Consider the following 27,278-nt stretch of genomic DNA (forward strand, 5'->3'; position numbering starts at 1 on the left):
AACGAGACTAACAGTGAAAAGAATGCCAACTTTAAATAGTTTTTAGTAAGGCCTCTGCCAGGGTTTAATTTTTTCTCACACAGTCACACAATGATTTGTGGCAGGTAGACGGCGCTACAGTAACACATTCTGATGGGTCACAGATTTCTTTGGAACACTGGAAACCCTGTGAAGGTGTGGACACACAGAGCTGACGGCCAAACGTCGGCAGAAAAGGCAGTTGGGCTGAGCAGTCTTCCCAAGTTGGTCAAAAAAAATGCCTCGGAACACATCAAAGCGACAGGCGGCGCTAATCTGTATTGTCGCCCCAAAATGAAAATCGGCAGCTGATTGGACGAACGTGTCACATGGGTCTGACTTCTCCGGAAATTCAAAGACAGACTGTCATGGCGGCTTGTTCAGAATACGATCTCATATTGTACTAAAATAGTTCACCGAAACGTGTTTCTGAAAACATTTTAAGTGAGAAATAGGCCATGCAGTTGCTGAATCTGTCTTCATTTCAGATCAACAAAGGTCAATTTAAAAGATTTTCGTCAGATTTTGAGAACATGCACTAGTCATGCTCATTCCGCTCCCCGTTTCCGGGTTAGCACTTTACCAATCAGATAGGTCATTTGAGTCCGACTGGCGGCAGTGCCCGCCCCGCCAATTATACCATGTCAAATAGGCCAAAATGAAGGATGACGGCCCCTCGGACGGACAACGCCACGGAACACACCGAACAGACTTGAGTCACTGACTTCGCCAGACTGTCCAACGGCCGATTATCGGCTCTGTGTGTCCACACCTTTAGCCTATCCAGCCAGTTGAGCCAGGTAAAAGGAAGCAGGAGATTTCTTTATATATCTTTATAATTGTATTTTAATGTTATTTTACAAGTTATCTGTTGTAGTTATGGCTGATACTGGGGCAGGACCATCACAGAAAAGAAGGAAATTAAACGAAGAACAGCTAAAAGCTAAAAGGGAAAGTGAAAGACAACAGCCGATAACGCGAGTCACAGTCGGTCGGGCTATCAACAGATGGAGACAATTATGGGATTGTAAATTATTCATAACCCACCCTGAATTGTCCCTCAGGTATGTAATATGTCTATTTCATTCATAAAATAACTTTACAGTGCGCAATGTGGTTGGACGTCAGTAGCCAATATTAAATACGTCCCCCTTCCATTTAGCATGGACGTTTTAATCCTTTTAGTCCGCGTTTGTGTTGGCCTACTATTTTCTTTTCCCTTGTCCCCCTGTAACGTTACTTGTGTAAAGCGTCCATGGGTTTCATGAAATCTAATAATTAATTTAAGTTTAATCTAAGTTATTATAACATTGGTTGCTACAACAAACTCTTAATGCCTTGGCTCGTGACACAGTGACAGTGATAACGTTATCCAGTCTAGCTTACGAGACATCATATTCTTTTATTGTCATTGAAAGATTTTCTGTCTGAGCAAAACATTCATCGCGACTAGACTAGGGCTGGGCGTATCAATCTAAATATCGATAGTATCGATACCAAGATGAGTATTGGTATCGGATCGATACTGTCGTGATGAGATCGATACTTTTGTTGCAGTTTCTCTCCTGAGTTCATGCGAGCACAGCGTCTCTCCAAGTCTGTGCGCAGTGTGCAAACAGCGCACCTCTCTCTCTCTCTCTCTCTCTGCCCCCTCCCCCTCCCTGCTCTGCCGGAGGAGGAGAGCGAGGAGTCAGAACAGTTATATTCATATTTATACATTGTGGCTTTTGTTTACTTATTTTGCACAACTGACTTTATTTTTCACAGATATCTGTGTGTAATGGAAGGTATTTTTGGTTGTGTTGTTGACTTTGTTATATTTATATTTTGTTATATTATTTTATTATTTTTATACCGTTACATTGTTTTATATTGTTCTAGTTAGTAAATGAAAACATTTAGATTTGCCTAAAATCTTTGTCCTGTGTTTTATCATAATCATCATCAACTAACTGAAGGCAAAATCACAATTATTCAATGATCGTGACGTTACAAGTAAAGTATCGGTATCGGTATCAGCGATACTAGCCCTGTATTTACTTGGTATCGGATCGATACCAAAATTCCCAGTATCGCCCACCCCTAGACTAGACGTCCTCCCTGTAACGCTAACTCTTTAATACAGTGGGAAATACAGCACCGTAAAGAAAAGAGCTTTACGAAAGCAGGTGTGGTAAAAACACTACCGCTTTTGTCCAAAGCGGCCGCTAGAATCAACACAGACTGAAAGTTACATACAGCCACTTTGAGATCACAGGAAGAAAAAAAAGCACATGTGCTGCACAGTGGTGACATACAGCCTGTTAAAGTTTGAACAAAGAACTGTAGCATAGAAAGGCAAAGTCATTCCCCTTCCAGTAGGCCACCATGGGACCTTGTTTTGGAGAAAATATGTACGGTAGTGAGGAGGTGAAAAAGAATATTGTTTTGATCCCATTTAAATTGAGCCATGAATACGTGTGTCAATTTAAAAGATAATTTTGCAAGTCCAGAAAGTCTCAGTATGTCGTAAAACAGTTGAAGTGTAAGACTGTGAAAATACATAACGGAAAAAACTACTTACCCCAAACGTTACTTACACAAGCAACAGGTCTTGCTTGTTCTTTCGCTTCCCGACTGATAAAAATATGCTGGATGAAATACATCAGGTAAGATAACGTTACATGTGTTGTGGAATATAGCTAAGCTAGCTAGCTAGCGAGCAAGCCGTGAGGCAAGCATTTGTACATTTGCGAGAGCATGGCTAACACAAATGGGGGTCAACCCTATGTTCCCACAGCCCAATGGTCCCACAGCCCTATGTTCCCACCTTTCTAAGAATTTGTTTTTCACTGAAAATTAGGCCCTATGTTCCCACATTTCTAAGATGTTTCTTAAAATTAGGCCCTATGTTCCCACAGCCCTATCTTCCCACATTTCTAGGACATTTTCAAAATTAAATTGGGTCTTGTGTTCCTAGATTAACCTTCAATTTAAGCCCTATCATCCCACAACATTTTTTAGATTTAGGGGCTGGATTAGGGGGATAAAATCTGATACAAATTTATGAAAAAGAAAATGTGGGAACATAGAGCCTAATTTTGTACACATTAAATGTTGTGGACAGTGCGCACACACACATGGGAAATAGTGTGTGTGATTCCTTGGAACCAGGGTTGGCATTCGATCTAACAAATGAAAAATAGTAAGACTGTACAACAACTGTTCTGTATTATCAGCTAGAAAGAAACACAAAATATAACATCCTCAGACAAGTGAAGTACACTGCCATGTTTGTCTACAGTCTGCGTCAAACATCCTGACTTTAGGGAAACTTTGAGAGTAACTGTTAATGAAAGAAAAAGAGAAATACGTTATTCACTTACCAACCCAGATTTTCCCAGTCACTCCCATTTGTCTACCTTTCCCCCAGGCTGCAATTACCCCCATAATTATATCAATTATGTTAAAACAAGCACTTAAAAAGTGGAATGCAGGGTTGTTCAGAACATTAAGATGGTCCTCATAGTGTGTATCCATGTTACATGATAGCACTTTCGGATAGAAATGTTTGTGTACCTAACCTAAGACAATTGTGAAATTCCACCGTTCGCACCTCTTCCAGCCTGCACCAGTACAAAAGCACAGCCCCGTGTCTTTCAGTTGTTGTATAATAACACACACACATTGTATTTAGACAGCTCCAGGCATTATCAATTCAAGGACAAAGGTTGCTCATTTAACTGTAGCACTATATGTATGTACATTTGGGAAGTGTACTCCCTGAAATAGAGAGTGAACCCAACAGATGGAGACACAAGGCAACTCTGGAGCACCCTGTGCTCTCAATTTAATATAGACTCTGAGCAACATTCTATGAATGAGTTACCTGTTTACATTTACATTTTTACTTAGATATTTATGGGATCCAGGCAAAGCAAAGTAGTTTATTCGGGATGCAATCATTTCCAAAACGCAGCACAAAATAATGGGGTCATGATTTAAAGGCCAGAGAGTCATACTGTGCCAAATTAAATTAGTGTATTCAATTCAATTTTATTTATAGTATCAAATCATAACAAGAGTTATCTCGAGACACTTTACAGATAGAGTAGGTCTAGACCACACTCTAGAATTTACAAAGCCCCAACAATTCCAGTAATTCCCCCAAGAGCAAGCATTAGTGGCTAATGCGACAGTGGCGCACAGACACAGGAATTCTAAACTCTAAACTATTGTTACTACTACTACTACTATAATCTAGAGCGGTGTTGTTTGTGTCAACATGCATATCATGAGAATCGTTCAACTGATCAACTTCACACTTTGCGAGTTTATTGCTGGAGACCCAAGAAAGAGTCCGGTCATGTTGAATTATTATACCAAAAACATTTGATTTAATTTTTAATTTTAAATAAATACTTGGCAGTTTGACCTTTTTTTTGCCTTAATTTTGTCATCGATGCTTTTATTTTAACTGTCACCCGGAAAAAAAAAATTCCACTGACTACCGGTAATATAACAGAAGAAGAAGAAGGGATAAAGAGTTTTCATTTTTACATTAATGTCAGCAGGTCGTGCCTAACGCAGGAGATTGGCTCGTAACTTAGTGAATCTCTAGAGAAGTCAGGTAAGATTTCTAAAGTTGCAAATTCGTTGTTTGACCTAACTAGCTAACATTAGTCTTTCGTGCTTATTGTGGTAGGTGCACAAGTTAAAAATGTTACCTTCAAGACTTTATTGCTATTTAAACCCAAATCATGATCATGTACCTGAGCAGCACTGGTGATGTTAACACTTTAGAGCAGCCGTAACCATGCTGTGTTGCTGCTGCTCATTTATATATTCAGTGGAAATTATCTGTTGATATTCATACTGACATCGTACCAGTAACATTACACTACAGTTTCAATGTATAAATCTGTAGAATGTCATAGAACATAAAATAAATAAAAATATTGTTAATTGACTCAAGACTTCCTGTTAAGGCAAAAGCCCTCTGGTGTTATTAAAGGGGTGATAGAATGATTATATAGGGTATTTCACACTGTTCCTTAAGGTCTCCAAATAGGGTATGTAACATTGGTTGGGCTGAAAATGGCCCGGGTGCTGTTCTATGCACCCTTATGCAACCCTGTGAAATAGCCCTGGATTGAAATGAGAGGTTTTCTCCCTTATATGGTATGCTCATGAATATTTAGATGAGCTGTGCTCTGATTGGTTGGTTTACAATGAGCGACACACACACACACACACACACACACACACACACACACACCTCTTTACAACAAGCTGACCGAAGCTGCAAAGGCTCCAGTGTTGCCAACTTAGCAACTTTATCGCTAGATTTAGTGACTTTTCAGACCCCCTTAGCGACTTTTTTTCAAAAAAGTGACTAGCGACAAATCTGGCGACTTTCTGTAGAAAAGACGCCAGTATTGTCCGGCAAGCACGCATATGTATTTCTCTCTTGTGTCCGCCAAAAGGAGGAGGAGCAGCCCCTCCCCTCTCTGCTTTCTCCTATATACAGCAGCACTGATCAGAAGGGGAGACAGCGAGTCAGAGAGCTTGTTACGCCCGCAATCTCTTGTGGAGCATTATAACTTCGAAAAACCACAGGTTCCAGTTAATCTTATAATGGATATGTGTGTTGAGTTATTTAAACAAACGATCGGGGAAATAAACGCCTCTTGTCCGCGAGTCTCCTGAGAGAGCTCCAACCAGCTCATAGCGGGGTCTGTGAAGGTGGACAGGACGGACGGCAAGCCACTGACCCCGGCAGGCACCCGTCGGCTGTCACGTCAGACTGTGGGGCATCTGAACTCCGACACAGTCTAACCACATTTGCAATTAGCCATCAATTTTTGTAAAACGGCCCATATTTCAGCTCTACATAGTTGATTTCTCGCATAAAAAAGTCTCAGAAGTGAATTTAGTAATGAAATAGCAGACGAACAATGTATAAAGTGTCTAAGATCTACGTAACCAACATTCAGAACACCAGCTGGTCTCAGACCTTTGGTTTGTATGTAAATTTTGGGGCGTGACAAAGGTACAGACTAGAGCCAAATAAGGTACAGCCACCTGAGTTGACGTCAACTACTGGCTTTGTTGAGATTTGCCCGTTTTCAGTGGCAGTTTAAAATTGTGAGATTTGCATAGGAAAGAGGTGTCAATGGGACTTTGAGGTTTTATGTATGCCTATTTTACCCACCGATTTGTCGTAATTCAACTATGACAAGGTAAACTCGGTTTTGCATTCTATCACCCCTTTAATTCAATCAGAAGAGACTTCCTTAAGAGTGAAAATAAGTTTATTTAACATGATGCACCAAAGGTTTAAATGTGAGAGTCTTTGGTGATTAGCCTCCATCACTATGGTAGAGATATATCCCCCGATGGAGTCTAGACACTGGTGGTGGTAAAGGAAGAGCCTGCAGATCTGGATGGATGTGATGTAGGGTGGGCTTCTGATGATGGAGGAACCCTGGGTGCTGGGAAATGATGAGAACTGGAGGTGAAAGGGGTGGAGGAGGGTTGCATCAATTTTCCTGAAATGGAAACTGACAACAGCAGAGAGGAGAACAAATTTAAAGTATGCATGCAACAATATGATTGGCTCATGGAAATCATGCCAAATCTGGTTGGTTTAACTGAAAGAGTGAATGCCCAGAGTTGGGAAAGAGAGAGAGAAGGAGAATAGAAAAGCATACATATCCTCCTGAATGAACTTAAGCTGAGCCTCATTATTTACCATTACCATTTACCTGTCAGCGGATTTTGCTCGTACTGCTGTTCTCATAGGGAATTAATTGAATGGCTCCACTCTGCCGTTCTTTCAGGTGCCTGTGGAAACCCAGCGTAAGTGTGCCATCATGTGTGAAATGATCATGTAACCTTCTCAGTAGATGAAAAGCAAATTTAGTTGTATAAAGTGCAATGAAAATAAAGGCATTATATTATACCTGCACTATACAGAGAGCTGTGTGTGCTTATTCAGATATATGTCATGCAACTTCTGACACATTCCTTCCAAATTCACCATTAATACTGCTTGGAGTTCTTGGATATATGAGAAGGGCGTTGCTTACCTCAAGTATTATTTATACATCATGTTTAAATGTTAAACATGTGGAAGGCAAAGTGAATCGATAAGTTTAACTGTATCTGTGGATGGCTACCATAGTAGCTAGCCTATCATCATCAATGTGTAAATTAAATGCTTTTCTTTTCCAGAATAAGTTGATGTATCTTTGCTAATAATATGTTGTATTCATAAAAATGTATATTTTCAGAAATATTTTAATTTATATAATTAAAAATGAAAAATAAAAAAAAAATGTAATATTAATTTGGCGAACCTCTGAAGTAACGGCAGAGATCTTTAACTTTAACCCTGTTAAAGATCTCTGCCGTAGACTGACAGCTGTTCACACCTAATTTAGAGTGTCTAATGAACCTAATCTGCGTATTTTTAGGACTGTGGGAGGAAACCGGATCACCCAGAGAAAACCCCCCACTGGGACAGGGAGTACATGCAAACTCCACACACAGTGGCCTAGCTGGTTGCCTGGTTCTTAATCAAAACCTTCCTGTGAGACCTCTGTGCCAGCCTAAAGTTGATATTGTCCAGAAGTCTTTCTGTTGCCTCCGCTTCTACTGCCTCATCAAGATCTTCTGCAAGGGAAGCCTGTCTTTCACTGGTATGATCTTATCCCACAGGACGTGAACTCCTTCTGGTGGGCAAGTCCCTGGCCGCATCATCTGTCCATAGTGCCTGTGCAGAAATATATTGCTCATTTAGCAATTTAATGTATAGGCACAATGCCCAGAAGAGTCCGTAGTAATATTCCGAATGAAGATAAAAAAATATCAGACAGCAATTTTCACAGGAACCACAAACTATAGAACCATGCAAGAATTGGTACCCCACCTAACTCTGGATGCAGCATCCACCGCCATCTTACTGACAGCAATAAGGAAACGCTGTGCGAAGATCTTCCCTGCTGTCAAGATCTGATCCTCTCCAAGGATGTCTACCAGCTGGTGGAGGTGCTTTGCTGTGCTCTCCCTCACTACAGCACAATGGTGGCTGAAGGACAAAAACAGGAGAATGTCGACTATGTTTCATTTCATTTACTTGAAATGTTGCTGCTACACTTCCTACTTAATTCTGATCAAATCTCTCCTCTTATTTCAGCCCTGTGTTTGGGATAACGCTTATTATTCTACGTGGGCTGCAGCTCCCAACCAGCGCATCCAGGACGAGGTTAGCCTGCTGATGAACAAAGGCATTGGTTGTCTGTGCCAACTTCAGAAGCAGGATGCCTGTCCACTCTGCCTTAGTGTCCATGGCCCTGCCCAGGTGAACATGGAGCGTAAGTAAGTAAGAACATCAGTCAATACTTCTGTGTACACAGTACAGGTACATGAACAAGTAGGCAAATGAGAATGGCATGCAACAGAGAAACAAAGAGAAAAATGTCTACAATACCTCTTCTGCAAGGACCAGGCAGACTTCATGCAGTTTGGTCTGCAGTAATACCGGATGGTGTCATGCCAGAGCTTTAGATGACAACTGTGTTAATCACTGCTTTAGGAACAACAGAATGTTGTGACCGTGCTGGTTATTCTGTTTAAAATCTATCTCTTCTGTAATGTTCATGTCCTACCAGCAGAAATGGGAAGTAACAAAGTACAAATACTTCGTTATTGTACTCGTTATTGCCGACTTTTTACTTTTACTCCTTACATTTTTAACATGAATATCAGTACTTTCTACTCCTTACATTTTACAAAATTGGCTCGTTACTTTAGTTTTAAATAATTTCAATGGAGTTACCGTTATTATTTTTCACGTCATCAATACCGAATTCAATCTAATTGGATGGGAATATACGTTGCACTTGACACACCACTACAAGACGACTCGACAGATTCGGCGGCATTCATTCGCGGCAAATCATTGCGGCTTGATGGCGGTAACGTTAGCGTATGGACGCGACATGATTGAAAATTAAGAAAACGGAGATCCCAGAGATTCGGCAGACAAGCAGCAAGACATTCCCAATCAGGGTTCAAATTACGTGGGAGCCAGTGGGAGCTAAGCTCCCATAGAGATAGGATGAGCTCCCATGAAAGCAGTAAAATCATACACCTGTGGGGGTCTCTAAAAATCATCAGCACCATTATTTAAATCACAAATAAAGCACTTTTCCCAAACACACGGAGCTCTGAAGCAGACCTGTGCGTCACTTAGTGTCCACTCTCGGTGTAGAAAATAGCAATGGGCAGCGCGCCTTCCGTCCGTGGTCTGTACAGCTTCAGGTTTATAATGGAGGTGCTCTGGTGTCGATATGCTGCAGCAGATGTGTCACGTTTGTGCTCCGTGTATTTCTGTCGTAGTTTCAGTTTCCCACCTTCGATGTAGAGCAGCGTACAGCCACTCCCCTAAACTGAAATATAGTGACTTTATTCTTGTAATAGCCTATTATCACTTTATTTTTCTCAAAATATCACGACTCCTCCAAATCACAGAGAGCACAAATGGGATATATTTTGAATGTGCACAAAGTTTTGAACATGAGCAGTAATCTTGCTCAAACACATCTGAAATATTACAGTCCAGGGCTTTATTAATCCATTAAAATGAATAATGTATCATTGAGGTGAATAATTGTCATGTGCACATTTAAGGAGGTTACTTCCTCAACAAAAGACGCAAAAGAGGAGGGAAGAGTAAATTATGCCTAGACTACATGTGTGCTGACTCAGATATAATTAGAAAAGTCGATCTACAGGAGAATAAATAGCAATACAGAATGCCTGAGAGACGTATTGTAATATATTCCATTATGTTTTTATATTTGGATTGTAATCTATGTTTCCCTTTACATAAAGATATTTCCAGCATACATTGATTCAGAAAAAGGTAAATAGGTGCATAACAATTCACCAGAATGCAGGAAATGAAATGTTTAATGCAATTTGCTGCTTTTTTTTTTTAAAGAGACCCTCACAAAGATTAAATCATAATTCGAACCCTGTTCCCAATCATCCTTGGCCTTATCTAAGAGAGATGTTTGAGATAGTAGGTATCAAGAATGACTCCTGGAGAATGTGCTGCGTAACTCTAAAAGTATGGGGAACTTCTTAATTAATGTCTGTTTAGTAATTCATATTTTATCCTTTATTTTCTTTCCAGAAGCCATATTTGAGCACACACACACACATACATGTAGATTCCTTTACATGTTAAGGGGAAGATTAAAAAAGAGAAACTGGATCTGTGAATTCTCACAGAATCACAATTGAATTAATATCTTGCTACTCAGTCAGAATCTTATTACTAACCTGGAGTCCCAGTCTCTGTCACAATAATCATTTATGTTATCTGCCCAGACATCCATTTAAATTGTAGGCAATGGCATATAAAGAGCCTTTTTTCCATGTCCACTGAAGTTTCTCAGCTTGCACTCTAGTAACATTTCTGTGGTCCAGGTAGCTTTGCATAAAAAATGGTTGTCATTCGCAAGGCTACTTTTACTTTTATACTTTAAGTAAATTTCCAAGTCTGTACTTTGTTACTTTTACTTGAGTAAAGAAGTTAAATCAGTACCTCTACTTTTACCAGAGTATTTTTTACACAAGTATCTGTACTTCTACTTAAGTACGGGAAGTGAGTACTTTTGCCATCTCTGCCTACCAGTCTTCTGAGTTCAGCTGCGTAAAGCAGAGGGACAGACTTTCTGTAGGATTGAAGGCTGGAGGTCTTCCTGAGCTTTTGTAGGGTGGAGTTTTGTCCCACGACGAGGTCCTTTTCTGTTGGGTGGGGCAGCTTTTGATGGAGGTGCTGGAACCTTGAGTGTCACCGCTGGGGTCCCATGATAAAGCCCTTCTCTGTTGGGGGGGGGGCAGCTTTTGATGGAAGCGCTGGAACCCTGGGTACCACCACCGGGGTCCCATGTTTAAGTCCTCCTCTGTTGGGCAGGGCAGCTTTTGACAGATGTGCTGGAACCTTGGGTACCACCACAAGGGTCCTACACGGGGCTGCTGGCGGTTTAGGAGAAGGACGGTGGCTGAACTGGAACTTCTCCAGTGTCCTAACAAATTCCTCAAGTGCTGTTTGTGCTGACTGGAGCTTGCATCCTTCAGCTACCTCCTTGCCTGTTCAGATTAACAGCAAAATAATCATGATTGCAAAAATGTTCAGTTATTTACTGTAACTACAATCTTCACCTATTTCCATTCAAGTTCCTATAAAGAAAGCCATCACTCAACAGTATTAACATACCTTCCCCACCTAGTCTCATAGTCATCACTGTGAGACCAGACGGTCTCCTGGGTGCTCTAGGAGGAGGAGGAGTTGGGGTAAAATTGTTGAGATGTGAAATGGCCCTCAGCTCAGTGGGAGTGTTCATGTCTATTGAGCTGAGTGAGGAGTCTGGGCTTGGGCTCCTGTTTGCAGCTGTGAGTTTAGCCATCCTACAGGCAACGATTGCCATCTGACTGCCCAGACGCAGCTTCTTCTCAAAGAAAGGGTCCTCTTCTACCAACTTCTGGTTGGTCCTGGACGTCCCAACCCTGTTGAGAGGATTCAGGATTCCTTTTGATTGAAGCTGGGGGCTGAGGTGAGGGAAGGGTGTCATGCTGGATGGAGAATTCCGTTCTCTCCAGAACAGCATCGCTGTTGGCTTTTTGTGAAGACCACAGCCTCTCTGCACGTTGAATGAGTGCAGCCCACTCAGCCCGTTCAGGTCTCTCAATGTCCAGGATCCTGGACTGACAGCTGGGGCCACTTCTTTTATTGTGGCTCTCTGGTGGCTGTAAAAACAAAATATATATATGTATTTATTAATTGTTGGTTGTTATTCGTATTCTTAATTTTTGGACTTTGTGTAGTATGATTTAAAAATGTTGTGCTATTTATTAGAGATGCACCGATTGACCGGCTGGTGACCGGAATTGGCTGATTTTCACGTCACCGGCCACCTGCCGGTCAGTCTGACATATGCCGATTTTATGCCGGTCAAATTCACTCTGGAGGCGCATGATTTACATCGTGCAATATCAGCACCACACGTGCACATACAGGGTTTCTGCTATATGCATGTAACAGCGCCGCACTGCTGCTCAATCAGCCGTTTATGAAATGTCATAAAGTCGTAATTATACACGGCTCTGCAGAGCCGTCCGCTCTACTGATCTCTGGCGAACAGTCAGCCGCTCTCTCTCCCCTCTGAGGCTGAACAGCTGGAACATGAAAACCGCACTCACGCGGGTCCCGTGAAATATGACAGCTACAGTTTATCGAAAAATAGCGTTGGGCACACTAACTTTGATGAATTTACTGTTTATCAGACCCCAGATGAGACAGGCTGTATTCCTCCGACACACTGTATTAACGTTACTGTTTAAAACGCTTTCCAGGTTAGTGGGGATGCATAGTGCTCAAAACCAACATTAAAAACGGTAGCTAATGTTAGCAGCAGATAAGCCTGTTGACAGCAACGGTATTGTTCATATTTATGCACAATGACAAATAAAGCAAACTTGCTAAAAAAGCAACTACACGCTGTTTTCAGGTAACGTTACTGTTAACGTTCAAACAGGCCTGTGTGTGTGTTTTGAGAAATATCTTTATAGTGCAAGGCTATATTTATTTTATTTTTATTTGTTATTTATATATTATTTTATTGCCCTTACCTGTTTTCCCTGTTTTCATACATACAGAAGTTTAGTTTGGTAAATATATCAAATTTATTTAGTTGGATATTGGATGTGAAAAGAAGGAAATGGTTCTTCCATAACATTGCACTTTAGATGTGTGTGAATTTCACCAGTAGTAATTGATATAGTTTTGTTTTATAGTGATCGATTAACTATTCAAAAAATGTTCTATGTTCTATGAAAAATGGTAAATTTTCTATTAAAGAAAAGATAGAAAATAATATTTGTGTGTGCTGTAAAATGGTTAGAAAGAATGAAATCGGAATTGGCTAAAATCGGTATCGGCGGGTCAAACTCAATGAAAAATCGGAATCTGCCTAAAATTTGTAATCGGTGCATCTCTACTATTTATTTATCTTTCCACCTATCTATCTTCCAACAGGAGGTTACTGTGAAGGACAATATGGTGCAAAATTTGAGAGCTTGTAGACTTAATGTTAGCACTTGTAGAACAAAAATCTGAATTTATTATGTTAAAGTTTTCACTTTCCTCTCCGGGAACCATCACCTTATCGTGGTGGAGAGGTTTGTGTGTCCCTATGAACCTGAGGGCTGTGTTGTCTGGAGCTTTGTGCCCCTGGTAGGGTCTCCCAAGGCAAAGTGGTCTCAGGTGAGGGGCCAGACAAAGAATGGTTCAAAAACCCTATGAGTGACCGAGGAAGAGATGGAGTGACCCTGCCCGGAGGAAGCCCGGGGCCCCCGTCTGGAGCCAGGCCCAGATGGAGGGCTCGTCAGCGAGCGTCTGGTGGCCGGGTTAGCCACAGAGCCCGGCCGGGCACAGCCTGAAAAAGCTACGTGGCATCCATCTCTCCATCCCATGGGCCCACCACCTGTGGGAGGAACCGCTGGGGTCGGGTGCGCTGCCACACGGGTGGCAGTGAAGGTCAGGGGCCTCGACGGACCAGACCCGGGCAGCAGACGCTGGCTCTGGGGACATGGAATGTCACCTCTCTGTGGGGGAAGGAGCAGGAACTTGTGCGGGAGCTGGAGCGCTACCGGTTAGATCTGGTGGGGCTTACCTCTACGCACAGTCTCGGTTCTGGAACCATACTCCTGGATAGGGGTTGGACTCTTTTCTTCTCCGGAGTTGCCCAGGGTGTGAGGCGCCGGGCGGGTGTGGGGATACTCACAAGCCCCTGGCTGAGCACCGCTACATTGGAGTTTACCCCGGTGGACGAGAGGGTCGCCTCCCTACGCCTGTGGGTTGTGGGGGGGAAAACTCTGACTGTTGTTTGTGCATATACACCAAACAAGAGTTCGGAGTATTCAGCCTTCTTGGAGACCTTGAGTGGAGTCCTGTATGGGGCTCCAGTGGGGGACTCCATAGTTCTGCTGGGGGACTTCAACGCGCACGTGGGCAATGATGCAGACACATGGAGAGGCGTGATTGGGAGGAACGGCCTCCCTGATCTAAACCGGAGTGGTTGTTTGTTGTTGGACTTCTGTGCTAGTCATGGATTGTCTATAACGAACACCATGTTCGAACATAGGGATGCTCATAAGTGTACTTGGTACCAAAGCACCCTAGGCCAAAGGTCAATGATCGATTTTATAATTGTTTCATCTGATCTGAGGCCGTATGTTTTGGACACTCGGGTGAAGAGAGGGGCGGAGCTGTCAACCGATCACCATCTGGTGGTGAGTTGGGTCAGGGGGTGGGGGAAGACTCTGGACAGACCTGGTAAGCCCAAACGGGTAGTGCGGGTAAATTGGGAACATCTGGAGGAGGCCCCAGTCCGAATGACTTTCAACTCACACCTCCGGCGGAGCTTTTCGTGCATCCCTGCGGAGGCTGGGGGCATTGAACCCAAGTGAACAATGCTCAAAGTTTCCATTGCTGAAGCTGCGGCGAGGAGCTGTGGTCTTAGGGTCTTAGGTGCCTCAAGGGGCGGTAACCCACAAACACCGTGGTGGACACCGGTGGTCAGGGAAGCCGTCCGACTGTCTTTCCGGGATATGTTATCCCAGAGGACTCCGGAGGCAGCTGCAAGGTACCGAAGGGCCCGAAGGGCTGCAGCCTCTGCTGTGAAAGAGGCAAAGCAGCGGGTGTGGGAGAAGTTCGGAGAAGACATGGAGAAGGACTTTCGGTCGGCACCAAAGTGCTTCTGGAAAACCGTTCGCCACCTCAGGAGGGGGAAGCGGGGAACCATCCAAGCTGTGTACAGTAAGAATGGGACGCTGTTGACCTCAACTGAGGAGGTAATAGGGCGGTGGAAGGAGCACTTTGAGGAACTCCTAAATCCGACTAATACGCTCTCTATGGTAGAGGCAGAGCTGGAGGATGATGGGGGATTGTCGTCAATTTCCCTGGTGGAAGTTGCTGAGGTAGTTAAACAACTCCACAGTGGCAAAGCCCCAGGGATTGATGAGATCCATCCAGAAATGCTTAAAGCTCTGGGTGTGGAGGGGTTGCCTTGGTTGACATGCCTCTTCAACAGTCTGGGACGGTGCCTTAGGAGTGGCAGACCGGGGTGGTGGTTCCCCTCTTCAAAAAGGGGGACCAGAGGGTGTGTGCCAATTACAGGGGTATCACACTTCTCAGCCTCCCTGGTAAAGTCTATTCCAAGGTGCTGGAAAGTAGGGTTCGGTCGATAGTCGAACCTCAGGTTGAAGAGGAACAATGCGGATTCCGTCCTGGTTGTGGAACAACGGATCAGATCTTTACTCTCGCAAGGATCCTGGAGGGAGCCTGGGAGTATGCCCAACCGGTCTACATGTGCTTTGTGGATCTGGAGAAGGCGTATGACCGGGTCCCCCAGGAGATACTGTGGGAGGTGCTGCGGGAGTATAGGGTGAGGGGGTCCCTTCTCAGGGCCATCCAATCTCTGTACGACCAAAGCGAGAGCTGTGTCCGGGTTTTCGGCAGTAAGTCGGACTCATTTACAAAACAAAAAGACCAGAAAGAGAAATCTGCAGAGTTCAAATGTGGTAAATGTAGAGGCAGCCACAAGCCAAAATCATGTCCTGCATTTGGAAAATCCTGTAACAACTGTGGAAGGAGCAATCACTATGCAAGATGTTGCAAATCAGCTTCTAAACAGAAAGTTCATGCAGTTGATGAGGAAGAAGAGGATGATGAGGAGTTCATTGTGGATGTGGTGCAGGGTCGTACAACTGAAAAAGAGGAATGGATTGTGCCAATCGAAGTGAATGAAACAACAATACCATTAAAGTTAGATACAGGTGCCCACGTAAACCTGTTATCTTTTGAAGACTATAAAACATTGACTGTGAAAAGCAAAATTCATCCTATAAAAACAAAAGTGACAGGATACACTGGAGAACGTGTTCGTGTTAAAGGCGGATGCATCGCAACCTTCAAACACAGAGGCCAGCAGATAAGAGCATTGCTGCTGATCGTGGATACGAGTGCACAACCAATCCTGGGACTCAAGGCATGTACAAAGCTCAATCTGGTCAAAAGAGTGTTTGTAGTGACATCGTCAGATACTGCAAATGATCATGACTCACTCATGGAGGAGTATAAAGACTGTTTCGAAGGACTTGGATGTCTACCTAGGGAACACAAAATATGTGTGGATAAAAGTGTGTCTCCTGTTGTGCATCCTTGTAGGAAAATCCCTTTCGCATTGCTTGGAAAACTGAAAGAGGAACTAGCGCGCATGGAAAAATTAGAGGTCATCAAGAAAATAGATGAGCCAACTGAATGGGTCAGCTCACTGGTTGTTCTTCAAAAGAAAACAGGTGCTCTGAGAACGTGATTAGACCCAAGGGACTTAAACAAAGCAATCAAAAGAGAACACTTGAAGTTACCAACCAGAGAAGAAATCATGGCACAGTTTGCTGGAGCTAAATGGTTCAATAAACTAGATGCTTCGTCAGGTTTCTGGCAGAAGTCTACCATAAGACTATTCATATGATTTTTGAGCACATACCAGGAGTAGAGACAATGATGGATGACATCATAGTCTGGGGGTCGAATCGAGAAGAACACGACGAAAGACTGAGACAAGTGCTAGACGAGACAAGGGAAGTGAATCTGAAGCTTAACAAAGACAAATGTGAGTTTGGAGTGAAAACACTTACCTTTGTGGGAGATGTTGTCAGTGAAGAGGGGATGAAGCCTGACCCGAGAAAAACGTCAGCAATCAACAACATGGAAAGACCAAACAAAGATGAGGTCAGACGTTTTCTGGGAATGGTCACCTATCTTGCCAAGTTTGTCCCACAGCTGTCAGCACAGTCAGCACCTCTCAGGAGTCTTCTGGAACAAAAGAATGAATGGATCTGGTCCCACAAGCAGGAACAATGTTTTGTGAAACTGAAAGAGACTCTGACACAGGAGCCCGTGTTAAAGTTTTATGACCCAGAGAAGAGAACAAGGGTCTCAGCAGATGCGTCACAGTATGGCCTGGGAGCTGTGCTGCTGCAGCAAAACGACGAGCATTGGCTACCTGTCGCCTATGCATCCAGAGCCTTGACAAGCACAGAGTCCAGGTACGCTCAAATTGAGAAGGAGCTGCTAGCGAGCATGTATGCATGTGAACGTTTTCACCAATACGTCTACGGTCAAGCTTTTGAAGTAGAAACTGACCATAAACCTCTGTGTCCATCATGTACAAACCTCTGAATGACGTGTACAGCGCATGCTAATCAGGCTGCAAAAATATGACGTGCGCATGATATACACACAAAGGAAATACATGTACACCGCCGACACCTTGTCTAGAGCAGTGGATAAGGGGGAACGTGCGGACAGCGAGAACACTGCAGAAATACAGGCATATGTGGACAGCAAGCTGAGCCGCTGATGACTCATCCGGTGCCCCACAGACCTTACTACAAGGTGGGAACTGACCTATTTGACTGTGATGGAAAGAGTTACATAGTGGTCACCGACTACTTTTCAAACTATCCAGAAGTTGGAGCGCTGCAGTCAACATCAAGCAAGGCAGTCATCAGCTACCTCAAGACTGTCTTCACCAGACATGGTGTCCCATGTGAACTGTTTTCGGACAATGGGCCCCAGTTTTCAAGTTGCGAGTTTGCTGCCTTTGCCAAAGAATGGGGGTTTCAACACTCTACGTCGAGTCCAACCTATCCAAAGTCCAACGGCTTGGCAGAAAGCTCTGTGATAACAGTAAAAAACATGATGAAAAAAGCACAGGACAGAGATGACTTTCAGAAAAGCTTACTGATCTATAGGAGTGCACCTCTACAGAACGGACTATCACCAGCTCAAATGCTGATGGTTAGACGCATTCGCTCTAACCTACCAGTAAATGAGGACTTGTTTACGCCTAAAAGCGCACACAAAGTCCGAAAAGTAAAGGAGGAACAAAAAGCGAAACAAAAACAGCTGTATGATCGAACGGCAAAACACCTGCCAATGCTGAAGCCGGGAGACATGGTGCGTCTCAGGGACATCTCTACAGGCACATGAAGACAAAAGGGACAAGTGGAGGAGGAAGTTTCTCCACGCTCCTACAGGGTCCAGACAGAGAATGGATTGTCTCTGAGGAGGAACCGCACAGATCTTCAACTACAGCCGACTGAAAAAGACACTACAGCTCAAGAGCCAGTTCAGCAGGACACGGCTGAATCTACAGAGCTAACTGACAGTGGTCTGACAGCAGTGTCGGCGTTACCAGCTGCTGCGACACCTTCCAAACTGTCGAAATCGCCAGCTGCGGAAAGACAGGCTAGACCTAAGAGACATGTTCAGCCACATCAGAGGTTGATTGAGAGTTGCTAAAGTCTCTTTAGTTTGTTTTGCTGAACAAAGGAGCAACATGGACTTGAAGTTCTTCTATGTTGAAAAAAAAAAAAAAAAAAAATGTTGAAATGATTCTAAGTTTGTGTTTTGCTGCTTAGACAGGTTGTACTTTATTGTTGTCTATTTAAAAAAAAAAAAAAAAAAAAGGTGTTTAAGTTGAAAAGTTGTTTAGTAAAGTTAATATGCTAAAAAAGTATATATATAAGAGCACTTTAAGATGGCTATGTTATACAGGGGTAAATATTACTTTTTTATAGGGGGAAAGATGTGATGTTATGAGTACATTTCTTGAAGCACTCCATTACCCAGCAAGCCACAGTAGTTAGGAGCATGCGCAGAGGGGCAGTGGGGGTGTGTATCCATGCTAATAGCACTGAACGGTTGTTATGTGCAAGTTGTCGAGTAAATATGAAAACTCAGCTATCACGCCTCGTCTGCTTATTATAAGTTAAAGCAAAGCAACACAATGTGTATGAACATAGTCTAAGTGATGTCACTGTAGATGTATGGAACATTCTGATGGAATCCATATGCAAATTAGATATTCTATGAATTTTATTCTTTTGTTTTCATGTTTATTATATGATTCCAAAGCATTGTTGATGATAAAAAAATACCAACATTTGACAATCATGATATCTTATTTCTCTTGGCACACATTTAATCATTTATCTATATTCTCTATTTTCCACAAGCAACATTCAATTCCAATTTTTATCAACACTTTTGCAATTTTTATCATGCATCAAGTTCCTTTTTAGGCATAGGTAAGCTAGGCAGTTGACCCAACGATTCAGCCTTTAACCCTCACCCTACATATGAATGAAGTTCCATGTAAATGCCATCATAATGGGATAAGAATCTTGACTTGGAAATTAGCGCCGGTGTGTCTTCAACTCACATAGTCAGTTCAGCTTCAATGTGTTGTTTATAGTTTATAGTTTTATAGTTTATAGTAAGTTATATAACTTTGAAAAATAACTCTTAATTTAAAAAATCTTTATTAAAGTTACTATTGGGTTTCTTTTAGGATCTAATACTACTTTAGGGATGGTCTTAGTTATTTACAGTAGAGAGCAGGTATTTTACAGGACATGGTCCTATTTTTCACAACAATTAATTGTTGATATGGCATGACTTAATTGTTGTACCTGCAACCTACTTGATTTTTTTTTTACTTTTACACAAAACAATTTAGAAAAATAGATGTAACCATTAAATCTGTGTTTTAATTGCTGTCCTGTGGTTTTCTTCTAGCTATTTAAACAGATTGGATGGTTCCTATTCTGTGTCTGCTGGCGAAAAAAGAGATAGATAATCTAGTGGAATCAGCCAAATGATGAATTTTCATCATCTATTATCAGTTATCTGTTTAGTTCTTTTTATTGGTGTACAATAATAAAACTTGGCAACATGAGAGTCTCTAACAAACAAACCAGACTGGGATCAGAATCTCAAAATACTTTTACATTTCCAAATGGTCTCTCTATCATAAGAGTCACTTTCAAAGGATCCCATAATAAATCAATTATATAAAGAATTCCATCATGTCATCAAGTCAAACTACATTACAAAAAGACCAGAAAGAGAAATCTGCAGAGTTCAAATGTGGTAAATGTAGAGGCAGCCACAAGCCAAAATCATGTCCTGCATTTGGAAAATCCTGTAACAACTGTGGAAGGAGCAATCACTATGCAAGATGTTGCAAATCAGCTTCTAAACAGAAAGTTCATGCAGTTGATGAGGAAGAAGAGGATGATGAGGAGTTCATTGTGGATGTGGTGCAGGCTCGTACAACTGAAAAAGAGGAATGGATTGTGCCAATCGAAGTGAATGAAACAACAATACCATTAAAGTTAGATACAGGTGCCCACGTAAACCTGTTATCTTTTGAAGACTATAAAACATTGACTGTGAAAAGCAAAATTCATCCTATAAAAACAAAAGTGACAGGATACACTGGAGAACGTGTTCGTGTTAAAGGCGGATGCATCGCAACCTTCAAACACAGAGGCCAGCAGATAAGAGCATTGCTGCTGATCGTGGATACGAGTGCACAACCAATCCTGGGACTCAAGGCATGTACAAAGCTCAATCTGGTCAAAAGAGTGTTTGTAGTGACATCGTCAGATACTGCAAATGATCATGACTCACTCATGGAGGAGTATAAAGACTGTTTCGAAGGACTTGGATGTCTACCTAGGGAACACAAAATATGTGTGGATAAAAGTGTGTCTCCTGTTGTGCATCCTTGTAGGAAAATCCCTTTCGCATTGCTTGGAAAACTGAAAGAGGAACTAGCGCGCATGGAAAAATTAGAGGTCATCAAGAAAATAGATGAGCCAACTGAATGGCAATTCATACTGAGTATTTAGATTATAGAAGAGTGTGACCCTGAGCCGGCCAAGTGGAGATTGCATGGTACAATGTCAGGGGCCCACTCATTACAGGCCCCTCTTTGGTGATGAGAAATGAACACTGGCTGACCATTTGGGCTCATCTCATGCCATCTTGCCCACACTTGCCATCTGTCTTGGTTTCATTCTAGCTCTCTAAAGGTGTGTGACTTACTAATGGTTGTCAGAGATCACACTCCAAATCCCTTCACAGCAGGGAGTGTCAGTCAGGCAGTCAAGCAACCATGCCGTGGACAATAATCTGTGATTCTTTTATTCTGTAAAGATGTTTGTGATAAGTGTAAGCAAATGTTTGTTTCTGTCGTCAGATGGCATTTAGAAAAAGGAGAATGGGGAAGTACTGAGATCACTAACCAGAAATGAGCCACAGCAGAAAATCCACCAATGACAAATCTCAACTAAGACCGTGGAGCGCTTCCAATACTGAAATCTACTTTTGAAAATCTACTTTGTGACATTTAATACAAAGAAGAAGCGTTTTTTCCAGAAGATGCTTCCTCCGCCTGAATGTCAACCAGATGTAGTGTATCATTTAAACATTGAAGCTGCACTAAGCAATAGTTTTACATTCATATTTTTACCAATGGCTCAAATGACTAGGTGTAGAACAGGTGCTTATCATGAGCAGTTATTGACACTGCGTCAGAGACTCCTCGGCTCTGATTGGCTGTTTTCCTTCGGACGTGGTGGAATCTTGCAAACGCCATTAGGAGGAGAAAAGGAAACACGATTTTTTCACAGCTGATCCATTTCATGTACTACTGTCAGTGACAGTTTCAGCAAATGTGACAAAAACTACTGAACCTTTAAAGCATGCATTTTTGGGGGAGTTTTTCCTTACCTGAATCAAGGGTCTAAGTATCGAGGGTGTCATATGCTGTGTGGAGATTGTAAAGCCCCTTAAGGCAAATTTGTAATTTGTGATAATGGGCTATATAAATAAAATGACTGAAATGGCAGCAAGGAGCTGTAAAATTGTATTTAAACATGCCTACCTGATACAGGCAAGATTGCTATTTGACAGACAGCCTAAGCAGATAAGCAAGTGTATTCATTGGGGTGATAATAATTGTGAGCCACAAACATGATGTGCACAGAGAGAGTGATGAAGTCAGAGACTTTTCTTTTGCTGCAAACTTTATTATAATTGTAATTACGGGTGCACGATGGTGCTACCCATGTACCGGTAACTGACTGGTTAGTAGTGAATCCAAGTCCACTGAAGTGTCACTTCTTAATTATCCTTTATTGCCTCACAATCAACACACGCTCATTTCTCCAACAGTATGTGGATGCCTACATGGAGGTGTGGTTCTGAAATGATAAGTACAAGTAAGATAAAGTACAAAGAAATACTGTGTATGATCCTATAAGTTCAAATCAAATGCATAACAAATGTTTTACCAGGTATAATTTACTTTGTATTCGGCAATTTCTTTATTGGAACATTCACATTGTAATTGATCAAGTAGAATACTGTGCCAAAGTGTTGTCCACTTCCTAATCTCTCAACACTAATTATAGGAGCCCAATTTAGCAAGCAAGTTAAATTCATTACCTACTCCATCCAAAAATCTATTACTGACATTTGGATTTATTTTTAGTTTCCATCTGAATCACCCACAGGTAGTAACAACACGTCTCCCTTTCATTCAGGCTGGTTCACAGTTTTTCCTTTTTTTCAGGGATAAAATATTAACGCCTTGATAAAATGATGACATCTTATCAATTAATGATGGATTTAAAGATGCGGGGGAAATAGAAAGTCCTAATGTCCTTTTTCATCTTGTGAAAAAAAAAAAAAAGATGTGGAATATTTATACACCAGCAATTAGACCCAGCTCGTGTGGCCGGGTTAGCTCAGTTGGCAGAGCAGGTGCACATATATAGAGGTGTATTCCTCGATGCAAAAGGTCCAAGGGTTGAGTCTGACCTGTGACAATTTCCTGCATGTCATCCCCCTCTCTCTCATCTTTCATATCTAGTTGTCCTATTCATTAAAGGCGGAAATGCCCAAAAAATAATCTAAAAAAAAAAAAAAAATTAATCATCATGTGGAAACGCGTTGTCTTTTACAGCTGGGCTACCTCCGTTTCTGACTTATGGAAATGACATAATTTGCACACAGAGATTCCCATGCCTTCTTTATGTTTCACTTATCTTCTTTTTTAAGGCACTCACCCTGAATTAGCTCAAATAAATTTCAAATATTAAAGTGCTCATATTATGCTCATTTTCAGGTTCATAATTGTATTTAGAGGTTGTACCAGAATAGGTTTATGTGGTTTAATTTTCAAAAAAACACCATATTTTTGTTGTACTGCACATTGCTGCAGCTCATCTTTTCAACCTGTGTGTTGAGCTCTCTGTTTTAGCTACAGAGTGAGACATCTCACTTCTGTACTATCTTTGTTGGGAGTCGCACATGCACAGTAAGTACTGCTAGCTAGCCAGTTGCAGAGTATGAGGGAGTGCCACGCTAGCAGCTAGGCGAGCATTATAACATGTGTTACAAAGTGACGCACGGTCGTCACGGAAGTAAAGGCTGGACTACAACTGAGCTGTTTGGAGCAGTTTGTGAACAGTGTTTTCTGTTGGAGATGGTAAGTCCCTTTGGAGTGGACTTTGGTATTTTGTACTTTGTAAACCTATAACGTGCACATAAAGATATATAACACAATAAACGAAAGGGAAAAAGCCAACAAGCATAATTTGAGCTCTTTAAATCATTGTGGTATATTGACAGTCCATAACTTTCTATACACTTTGACTTAAGTTCTTGGTATAAGGAGATGCATGAACTTTACCCCACATTTACTGCAAACATCTGGAAACTGTTAACATGAGCAGAGGTCCCCCCAAGACAGAAGATACCTTTTTTGGAGTTGTGCCAGATAACAGGCATTGATTGGTCAGTTATCTGGTCCAATCATATACTCACACATATTACGTCCTATGCTAATACAATGCATTGAGATATATACGTTGTGCACACAAAGAAAAGGCAGAATGACTTTTTGGAAGAATTTGGGTTGGTCGTTCTCCAAGCTCTCTGCAGGAGTTTGTAAAATTGATGCTGAATCTTTGCTTGTAATAAACCTTTTTATAATCAAGAACAGTGTCGGCGGATTCCTCTTCATACAGCATCACAGCATTACTATTTAAGGCACCACATCATCCAAAAAGAGAACTTTGACATTAAATGCTGTGTCTCCACCTTGTTGCAATAACCCCAGGTGGCCAAATATTAAGTTAATGCACGATTAACAGTTCTGCTGTCAACATCAAAAAGCAGGCACAGCAGTTAAATGTAACTGCATCTCCATAGGCATAATGAAGGCAGCTAATCAACAAGGGAAGAGAGATTCAAGAGTATACATCGCATAAGGAAATACATAATTTAGTCTGTGTTACTATGAGTTATGTAAGTTATTCATTGGGTTCTGTTTATAGTGGGGTTTTTTTGTCTTTAAAACTCTTATTAGAGCTCTGAAGATCCATTTTACACCCACTGCAGCTGTGTTAAGAAGGCTGACATGGAACTGTGCCAGCCAATTTGATGGGTGTTATGTTCATTGTGCTGTGTTGACAGGGTTTCAGCTGATACATTAAGCCAACATTTTAATTGGGTGAACTCTTAACTAAAATGGAAGGAGTATCTGTCTGTATGTCCGTCCTTCGTTTTCTTGACAACCGTTCATCCGGTCGACTTCACACTTGGCGGGTGTAGAGTTCTTGTGATCTGTGGGACATATTTATTAGTAGTGCGTTATGTACTGTGGAAAAATTTAAATTACAATTACAGTACATAATGTGTAGTGTACTGAGAGGGGTCCCCTATTAACTGTTACACCACCGAGCGGCATGCTGGGTACAGCTCGCTCTCCATCGCTCGCTACAGTACATTTAAGAAGAGATGAATAAAGTGAGACGCAAACATTTCTATTAGGAGAAACTTCATTTAAGAGTAAAATAAGTTTAATGAACATGGTGCATGATAGGTTTATATATTAGAGTATTTGGCGACTAGACTCCATCGCAATGTTAAATTATAAGGGGTATAGAGGCCGTGGATGTATAGGAATTACACCCCCGATGGAGTTTAGACACTGGTGGTGGTGATGAAGGCATAAATGAAGCCTGAAGACCTGGTTGGATGTGATGTGGAGCGGGGCTTCTGATGGAGGAACCCTGGGCGCTGGGAAATGATGAGAACTGGAGGTGAATGGGGTGGAAGAGGGTTGCATCGATTTGCCTGAAATGACAACTGACAGCAGCAAATAGTTGAACAGATTTAAAGTTTAAATGCAACGCAGGATAGCTCACAGAGATTGTGGCAAATCTGGATGGTTTAATTGAAAGAGTAAAGGCCCACATTCAGCTGATGAGGATGCAGCAGATTAGTTTGGGAAAGAGAGAAGTGTGAAGCATAGACGTCTTCTTGAATGAGCTTAATTTTAAGCATCAGCAATGTAACTTTTGGAAGGAATGCTTTTGTTCCTGAAAACAGCCTGGTCCCAAATAGCTAGCTGTTAGCTAATGACATAGCTAGCATTGCTAGGGGACGCAACTATGTCACGGCAGTTGTATTGCTCAGGACCCAAGGAAGCACAGTAGTGTGAGGTTCTTGAGAAAGCTGCAAGCAGCAATACCACAGGCCAAACCATGGGCCCGTTCCGAACAGGTACGTTTTTAACAGGAACTGCATCAGTTCCTTTAAAACCACTAATCCTTTCCAATTATACCTCAAACTGTACATACAGAGTTTAAAGATCAAAATGAATTAGGGACCGTTCGGTATTTATGGAATGGACCACTGGAGGAAAATAGGGGAGGGTCATGTCTTTTTATTTTTTGTTATGGGAGGGTCATCCAATTTCTTTTTGTCTAGGGGGGAGGGTCACCCAACTTTTGTATTCATGAGAACAGCAAAATTTCAAAGTGGCTTGTTTGGTGCATATTTATCCATGTAGCTCCATGTAGCTCTCTCAGTCTTGGCCCCTATCACTAGCAGATGGGTCCCTCCCTGTTTAGTCAGCCAGACAATATGAGCTGTAGCTTTAGAGACCGTGGGATTTCCCGAACTGAATAAATTCTGCTCGCACATATAAACACAAAACTGCTTTACTAGCTCCATCGTGTTGTAACTAAGACATCTGCTGAAAAAAATATTCATTAGCATGATTGCCATACTGTTTAGTTCAAAAACATCCAAAACACCGTACGAAAACATAGCTGACCAGATGCAAGCTTTATTTTGAAAAGTCGACACTTGCGCCGCGGACAGCACCAGCTGGGAAGGCATGAGACGGAAGGTCTCCAGGCTGTAGCCCCAGCCATACCCGACGCAAATATCCTTTCGGTCCCGGTGATTATTTGTGAAATTGTGCAAACGACAACCTTTTCAAGGCATTTGAGAAGGAAGGAGTGGTAGCATGCAAGCTCTCAAATTGATGCTTGTCTGAGAAATGGAGTTTTGGATAATGTTCAGCTTCGGCAGCTTTACCTATGCTAAAATATACAATGACTGAGGAAGCCTAGTGACGAGTCCATAGCAACCAGTGTTGAATTACTTATTACCCAGTGTGCTTTGCTGAATGGTCTCAATGTTTTATTGTTTTATTTCATGTGAATACTAGTTTACTAGAGGAGTAACTTAGTATTTGAAGTAATGCAGTAATGCAGGAAGTGTGCATTTAGTTTCCATACTTATTGTGTTTCCACAACGTTAGTGAGTAAATCTACTGAAATGGCCACCACACCATAACAGAGGAGTGTGATGCATAAGATGAGAATGCAGAGGTTTAGTCACATATGTAATGGCTGTTTAAAAAAAACAATGGGCATCTGTACATCTTTGCCAAGTGGAAACCAGTACAGAAGGATTCAATAAATTGTTGTGGAGGGTCATCCCTTTTTTCCTAATCATTTTGGAGGGTTATCTAAAATGTTTTGCTGGTGAAGGGAGGGTCAGGTCTATTTTGACTAAAGATCCCAAAACTCCTCCGGTGGCCCCTGAAATAAATAATGAACTGTCCCTTACGTAGTCGTATTTGTGGTACTTCCGTTTTTGAACTACACTAACAAACAGAATCATATAAAGTTGACCCCATATATCCCCCTTTTACAGTAACTGTACTGCTCTATGTATGCATATGATTTTAGGAGACAGTGATCCATAACATTAGACATAATCTACAAGTGCTTGACAGAATAAATGCAACACCTATTCAATAGAATGCAATGTGCAGTACCCCTGGAATAAATACTATATTTGTGAAGCTCAAATCATTTTGGAGGGGCATAGAAAAATTATTAATGGCGAGGGGAGGGTCAAGTCATTTTAGCCTAAAGGTCCCAGAACTCCTCCGGTGGCCCCTGAAATAAACAACGAACAG

General features: G+C 41.9%; 2 long non-coding RNA genes across 2 annotated transcripts; one reads left to right on the plus strand and one right to left on the minus strand.

Annotated features, from left to right (window-relative positions):
* Positions 1–1,496: 1,496 nt before the first annotated feature.
* LOC118493178 lies at positions 1,497–21,461 on the plus strand. The gene is made up of 3 exons (XR_004895153.1): positions 1,497–1,625; positions 10,648–10,652; positions 21,442–21,461. It is a non-coding gene; the product is annotated as an uncharacterized LOC118493178 (long non-coding RNA).
* LOC116039328 lies at positions 4,079–23,906 on the minus strand. Its single transcript, XR_004102373.1, has 3 exons — positions 23,895–23,906; positions 5,363–5,365; positions 4,079–4,224 (listed from the first exon to the last, which is right to left on the minus strand). It is a non-coding gene; the product is annotated as an uncharacterized LOC116039328 (long non-coding RNA).
* Between the last annotated feature and the right edge of the window lie 3,372 nt (positions 23,907–27,278).

This window comes from Sander lucioperca, chromosome 15, assembly GCF_008315115.2.
Source record: "Sander lucioperca isolate FBNREF2018 chromosome 15, SLUC_FBN_1.2, whole genome shotgun sequence".
Classification (NCBI taxonomy): Eukaryota; Metazoa; Chordata; class Actinopteri; order Perciformes; family Percidae; genus Sander; species Sander lucioperca.